Source organism: Etheostoma cragini, chromosome 2, assembly GCF_013103735.1.
Source record: "Etheostoma cragini isolate CJK2018 chromosome 2, CSU_Ecrag_1.0, whole genome shotgun sequence".
NCBI lineage: Eukaryota > Metazoa > Chordata > Actinopteri > Perciformes > Percidae > Etheostoma > Etheostoma cragini.
In genome coordinates, this window is record NC_048408.1 from 11547846 (window position 1) to 11555286 (window position 7441).

Consider the following 7441-nt stretch of genomic DNA (forward strand, 5'->3'; position numbering starts at 1 on the left):
TGTGTGAGACAGAGAGAGACAGATCAAGTGACAAAATATCTCAACACTGATATCACTTGTGCCTCAAGACCCCACTATGATATCACAAACTACTAGCATCCTAAGAAAACCGATTTTAACCATCACAGAGACAGGAAGCTGTGCTAGTTATGTCTTCATTTCCGTCATCGCCCGCACAGCCGTGACATCACTTCCTCTTGCTGAGAGCTGCAGGTTTTTCCACAGGTGCAGGGTGAGAGAGAAAAAGACAGTTTCCTAAACTGGCCACCCCTGACTTTCATCTTCCTTTCTCGATCTTTCCCCGGTTTCCTTTGCTGTGAAACTGTTAAGAGTGGAGGAGGGTGCATCAGAAATATTAAGGGCGTGGTCTCTGTTCCCGACTGTTTAGGCATTGAAGTAGCGTTATTGCAGTAATGTTGCCTCACATTTCAGAGACATTAAACTATTTACATAATTAGGGTTGGGTATCCTTTGTAATATTGTGATACTAAAGGCAACACAATGCCTGACTGTGGTACCAAGACCACTTAATTTTAAACCTTCTTTTGATACCAAATTTTGAGGAATATAAACATGTTGTCTACAAATGTTGAATGTTCTCTAAACACAAGCAGCCATACAAGAAATTCGTCTGAACAAACTGACTAAAATCATTCCGTCAAAAAATACGCAAACAATATCAGCCACTAATCAAACAGCTAACGATTGTTTTTCTATACAACATCACACAATAATGACAAATGCCCATCACAAGTTCCCAGAGCATAAACTTACATTCAAATTGCTTGACATTCTCAAAAACCAAAAGATCTGAGGAGTTGAAAACATCCAATGTTTTACCTTTTTCCTTGAAAAAGGACTTGAACGATTCATTGATTTTCTTTTGATTGACTTTTAGAATAATTGTTATTATTACGCAAGGTTACAAATCTGATCAAACATTTAATTCCTGCTTTTGATATGTAACAGAAACACACAAATTTCATTAAGTGCCAAGAAAGTATGGTATGGAGGTTCAATACCCAACTGTAATCAGAACTGTCAAGGGTATGGCCTCCGCTCGCACCCTTGTTCTGCCATCAAAGTTTGGGGATTTTTGTCCTAGTGTCTCATCCAACATTTACAGTATAATTACTCTCATTTTGTTAGTATAATATAATTTAAATATGTTCAAAAGCTGATGTATTGCACTACATTGTGACCTTGTCATTGTCTGACTCTCAGACAAGCAAAAGACGTACATGAACGTGAATGTGGAGAAGAACAAAACAACATAAAGTTCAAAAGGCAATAACTGCTAAATCATCTTTGTACTACGGTCATTAGCGAGACATACTAGGAGTCTTTTTTAGCCACTTCCAGCCCCAAAGCTGCTCTGATGGCCTCTCAGTAACAGCCAGCGCTATCAGCACGAGTTCAGGGCTAGCTGCAGAAAAACAACATTTAATCCATCTCAGATGGACCATTCCAGAAAGTTCTGTACTGTAACATCTGGAGCAGGTTTCATAATCCTCTGCTGTCATTCTGCTGCAGCTGGAAACCATATCTCTTGGATATTTCCAACCCTGACAGTTAGAAATATCAGACTGCTGGCTTGACCGCATGCTTATTTAAAGGGTCTGATATGGCTTTGTGTTGGTTCTTAGGACAATGCTAGTTTAGAGTTGTCTGTGAGACAGTCAAAATATAAAGGCGCCATTGTGCCTCTCTATTCCTATACCTATGTATAGACTAGGATATTCGCATGACATAAACAAGCTTTTTGTGCACCAACTTTCCAAATGACTCTCTGAAAACTTAACTTTAAATAGACTTGGTGTTCACGTGCTAGCAGTTTTGTAGCTTGTCTGTCAACATTCAAAAATGAGTGTCAGATCTAATCTAAATGCAAAATAAAAGTCCTTTGTATTGTCCACATAACCATACTGAAATGCCATTTTGGGTTACTTCCTCATTTATGATTTAAAAGATAAAAATGTGCCAACACAGCCCAAACCACCAAAGTATTTGATTAACAATAATAAAAAACTGAGAAAAGCAGCAATGTTTGGGAGATAGATGACTTGAGCAATTAAGTGACTATCTATATTATCCTCATTAATTCTCTATCAATTGACTAATTGTTTTAGCACTTATTCTCTTCCCTAAATACATGACTCAGTGAGCTATATCAACATGTATTACTTGCATCAAATATCTATATGTAGTCGTCAACCTTTGAGCCTCTTCACCCAATCAATGAAGAGACACACAGATGCCTGCAGTGGCCTTGGCCGCTACTCTCCTCCCTATAAAAGCTGAAACACACACCATCATTTACAAAACAGCTCTATAAAAACCACTCTGACATTCCCTACAGCTGAGGCCGGGCAGTGCTCTCTCACTATTGTGTTAGCAGTAGCTTGTTATGGCCATCAGCCGTTAGCCCACAGGACAGAGTCTGAGGCTAATGGGAGCACAGAATGGGATCATGCGACACTGACAGGCGAGGGCTTTGACCCACCTGATGCGAGCTGTTAGCCACTACACTAGCTCCATGGATCATTTTGCACTGCTCCAGTGTCTGTTAATCAATTTAGGACTGGGCTGTGTAGGATGAGGAGGCAGTAATGATGCTCTCTGGACCCTCCCCAGGGACGGAGCATTATAAAGAAGCTACATTATTTATCAGCAGGGTCCTGGATGGGGCCTCCATTAGCCCCCGCTCAATGGAGTCACTGGCTATAAACAGAGGAGTGCAGGAAGAGAGAGAGTGGTAGATAAAGAGAAGGGGGGGGTGCAGAAAGAAAATTAGAGGACGAAAGTGAGAGTGACGGCAAAGCCACAGAAGTAAGACAGAGTGATTTTTTTAGAGAAAGAGAGAGAGATGGAAAACACTCGTATATCTGGTCTCTGCACTGAGCACATCTTGATGAAGTGCCTTCCCGGGTTGTTACTGAGTAAAGAGTCACACTACAGGAAGAAATATATATGCTTTTTTATAAATGCAAATCATAGCAATGCAGCAATGGATGAATGAAATTAAAGCATCTCCAGAATAGCAGTTATTGCAAAGTTCAATATCACTTGTGTTATGAGCTGTTACAAGGTTTAACATCTTTGTAGATTAAATATATTTGGGGTTTGGAGTGTTAGTCAGCTAAAATAAACAATTAGAAGATGTCATCCTGGGCGCTGGAAAACTGTGGTGAGCAAGTTTCTCTATTTTTGGATATGTTGTAGAATAAATGACCTACCCAACAAGCTATCGGCAGATTAATAAACAATGAAAATAACCGTTAGCTGCCGTCCCATTAGACAAAAACCTTTTATTTTCAATAAACAGAAGTCAAACTTCTTAAATATTAAAAAGTGTCTAAACAAAAGCAGCTGCACAATAACTGCCTAACTACAATGGTCTTAAATAGACCAAATTTAACTTCACCAGGAACTATGTATGTTATATGTAGCACTTTGAGATCTATTGATGAAAAGTGCATTATAAATACAATGTATTATTATTATTATTATTATTATTATTATTATTATTATGTTATCAAAGAACAGGAACACAAATTTCAAATCATTATTAATGGGATTCCTTAAAAGAGTTCTGACTAAAGTACATGAGTGTAACGTGGTATCATGACTTCACGTTAACATACACGGCACTTTCCTGAAGTCAAGCAGCGTGTTATCTGTACACATTTTGAAGTATACGCGTGTATCTCTACACTGTGTCGCTGTATACAGCGGACAACAGTCTGAAACGTCACAGCGTCAACATACACGCCACTTTCTAAAGCGTGTGGCATGTAATCGCGTGGCTACGTGTTATTGCGAAGCTACGGTTGGGTTTAGGAAACGTCACACACACGAGTTGGGTTAAGAATTGGATTAGTTAAAGAAGAACAGAGTTGGGTTTAGGAAACAAGAAACGTAGAAAATAAACATCACACTCGGGACACGAAGCAGACGCCACACGCGGGACAGGATCCCCCATCTCCTGGTGAAAATCCTGGGTTTAACCTATCCTCCACCCGACCAAACAGCGTCCGAACAGCTTTCAACACGCTAAAAAGCCAGTATGCATCTTGATAACACGCCAATTTGTATGCCTTTATTGGCATATTATCAAGACATATACTGGCTTTTTGTCATACATATGCCACTTCATGAGATCAGTCTGCAGAGCGAGACATTTTACAGTTTGTTATAGCTCTCTAGTAGATAAACTTCTTATCTTTAGAATTTCTGTAATGCAATTTCTTGCTAATTATTTGCTTACATAGCCTGTATGGTAATATACAGTCTTTGCAATAATCTAATATTGGCTAATTTATCAGCCCATCCTGAGCTCAATTATCCTACATCAATTGCTTCCAAAAAAGTATTAAGACTCAATAGCCAGCCGTAGTAGCCAGCAAATGCAGATATTTACCACAGCCACTCGTGTCTTATGAAACAGTTGAAGAGCAAAGCTTGAAATAACCCCAGTCAGACATGAGGTGCTGCCCTTAGTGACTAGACATGGCTTTGACCTGGGAGGCTCCTTAAACTCGCTGGGGTCACTTTCCCCACAGCTCTGATCTAGAAAGGATATCTTATCATATACAAGTGAGAAAACTCTAGCAAGTCACACTTCTTCTAGCATGACATACCACTGATGATAGTATTGTCTTGACTTTCAATAAGGATGATTGTTTTGTCCCAGACACACCAGTCCCACACACGACTGCAGACATAACTAGCAAACACATGGGGTTTCAAGCAGCTATCTCAACCATGCTTGGCACTCAGTGTTGTGTTAGGGTGGACACCTCACCCCAACACATGGCAGGCTGTGTTGTCCGGGCCGTACAGACATACGGGAGGGTTTTGACGTTGTTCACTACTGTTGTGACTGACTCTCTGGATACAGGAATGCTGCTAACCTATATTTACACCTTGTTGTTGAGTAGTTTTTTGCCTTTGCTGTGATCATAGATAGATAGATAGATAGATAGATAGATAGATAGATAGATAGATAGATAGATAGATAGATAGATAGATAGATAGACATATTGTAATCTTTGACTTAGGTATTAAGAGGCAAATATAATGTTATGTTTTGTAAGTATAGAGAACAAAATGAAGCGAATAATATCATCTGACAATCACATCTGCATTGCCCTTTATTAAAGAGGCTTTATCCTGATGTTAAACTAACCCAGTCATTCCAATCCTTTAAAAACACTATTTGTTTAAATTTTCAAACCAAATTTAAAGCTGCATACCTTGAGAATGCAGGAACGATAAAACAATTGGAAGTAAATCACGGACAAGGACAAATTCCTGTCCTTTGGGTAATCTGATATGTCATCTTCAATAATGTCAGGAGATCTAGCCTTAGCTGCTGTAGGTCCCTCTGTCTCTCTCTCTCTCTCTCTCTCTCTCTCTCTCCCATTGTCCCTCCTGTCTCTCTATCTACACAGACACATTTATTGACACAAATTCATAAACACATTGGCATAACTAAAACCTCACACATGTCCTTTGCAGCAAACTAGTGCACCAGCTGATATAGCCTCAGCAAGTTTGCGCCAGCCAAAAGACAGTGAAATTATGAAAACTTAAAAAACATATATATGGCAAGATGTAAAGGAATGGCATGTGGGAATTTCTAACCAGAGTGGTGGACTATACTGCATGTATACTTCCTTATACACTAGTTCAGTGACATCAAAATAATATCAGTTAACAAGTGCACGATGCAAAAAGACCACAGATCATCACATCCTGTTTAATAAACCAAAAGCCATTAACCATGGGTTTGCCACCGTACCAATATATACATTATAGAGCTAAAAGATTAATTATTTATCACTTAGGATATTTGTCAAGGAAAAATAGAAAATATTCAGAGAAATGTGAGGATCATATCATTGTAAATCATTGAAAATCTTTTAGGTTTAACAATTTGAAGACATCTTGGGACATTGGCCTTTAAAAATTGTCATGAGCATTTTTTACAATTTTCTGACATTTCATATGTCATTCAATTTATTTTGCATGACACATCCTTTAGCTTAACGAACCAAATAGCCCTACACCATGTGTTTAATCACTGCAGTTTCATCTTTCACCTCCTGCATAATCACTGTGCACAGTATTATGCCTATGCATTAACTAGTACTTCCACTAATACCAACTTAAGAGTGATTTTACTCCAAATAAGTGTTACAGTGTCCAAAAGCAGAACTTTTACATCATTTCTTCAAAAATGGACTCTTTTTCTGTACCATACAGTGAGCTATCCTGCATTATTACAAGATTCCTACAGCCTAGTTATTTATCAAAACACTGCTGTTTTTAACACGTAGCCATAACAATTAGCTTGCACCTTCATGAAAATGTGGCTAAATGTGCAGCACCAGTCTGAAACTGTGAGTTAAAGAAAGACAAAAAAGTTTAAAGCTGCCAACTGACACACTGTGGAGTTGATAACCGTTGGAGTCTACTTCCCTACAGACAGAGTCATGCACACTAACACAGGTGAAAATACCGATAAAGAAACTTTTCATTTAGCATATTGAAAAAGAAAACCAAAAGTTTACAGTACCTTTTCTTTCTCTGCTCTCTCTCTCTCTCTCCCTGTGTGTGTGTGTATATGAGTGTGTGTGTGTGTGTGTATGTGCGTCTCCTCTCTCTGCCTGTCTTGGGTCTGCTCAGCCTGGCGTCAGTGAGTCGCGGAGCCGTCTCACCCTCCGCTGAGCGCCAGTATCACGCCGCGGGGATGCAACCCCGGTAACAACAAGACCTACTTTTCACACATCTAACATCTTCATTCACTATGTGGAAATGCAGTGCGGTTATGCGCTAAATACAAAGAGCTTCTCAACACCGCAGAGTTTATTTTTAGGTATGAGTTTGTAGTTGCAAAGGTGGTGAAATGTTTCTTGTTTATGGTGTTTTAGAGAGAAAGAAAAGCAGTTATCTTACTCCAGAGCCCCCCACAATACCCCATGCACAATATAGGATAGTTGTTTAATTTTGCTCTGTTCTACATGTATCTTAAATTGAGACTTACAAGACAAAAATAGACTTTCCGTTCTAAACAGGTAACTTCAGTCTATGATTGACCCATGCAGAGGCATTCATTCTTCCTCTCTTTGTTTTTATTAAATAAAACAGCTGTTATTTTCCAAAGTTGGCCAGTAATCTCTTGCAGCAGTTTTAAGTGATAAACAGGTAACTCTGTGGTTTATCTAGTGAACTCCTGAACTGTGCCATGTTAAGCATGCCTCTAAGTTCCTCTCTTGCTTTGATTGTGATATGATAAGCACTATTTATGTTGTCAGGAGAACAAAAGTGTCCAAGAGCAGGGTAAGCACAGGAGCATGCTTGCACACGCCATCATCTCAACTTCTCACCTCCAGACAATAATGCATGGCACACATACAACAGGCATAGCCCTGATGCA

At 39.2% G+C, this 7441-nt stretch overlaps 1 protein-coding gene across 1 annotated transcript in view; it reads right to left on the reverse strand.

Annotated features, from left to right (window-relative positions):
• Positions 1-6741, reverse strand: part of smad1 (SMAD family member 1) — a 17400-nt gene extending 10659 nt beyond the window's left edge. Inside the window, exon 1 of the mRNA XM_034894069.1 lies at positions 6581-6741. The gene's annotated coding sequence lies outside the window, so the exon portion shown is untranslated. The remainder of the gene's footprint in view (positions 1-6580) is intronic.
• Between the last annotated feature and the right edge of the window lie 700 nt (positions 6742-7441).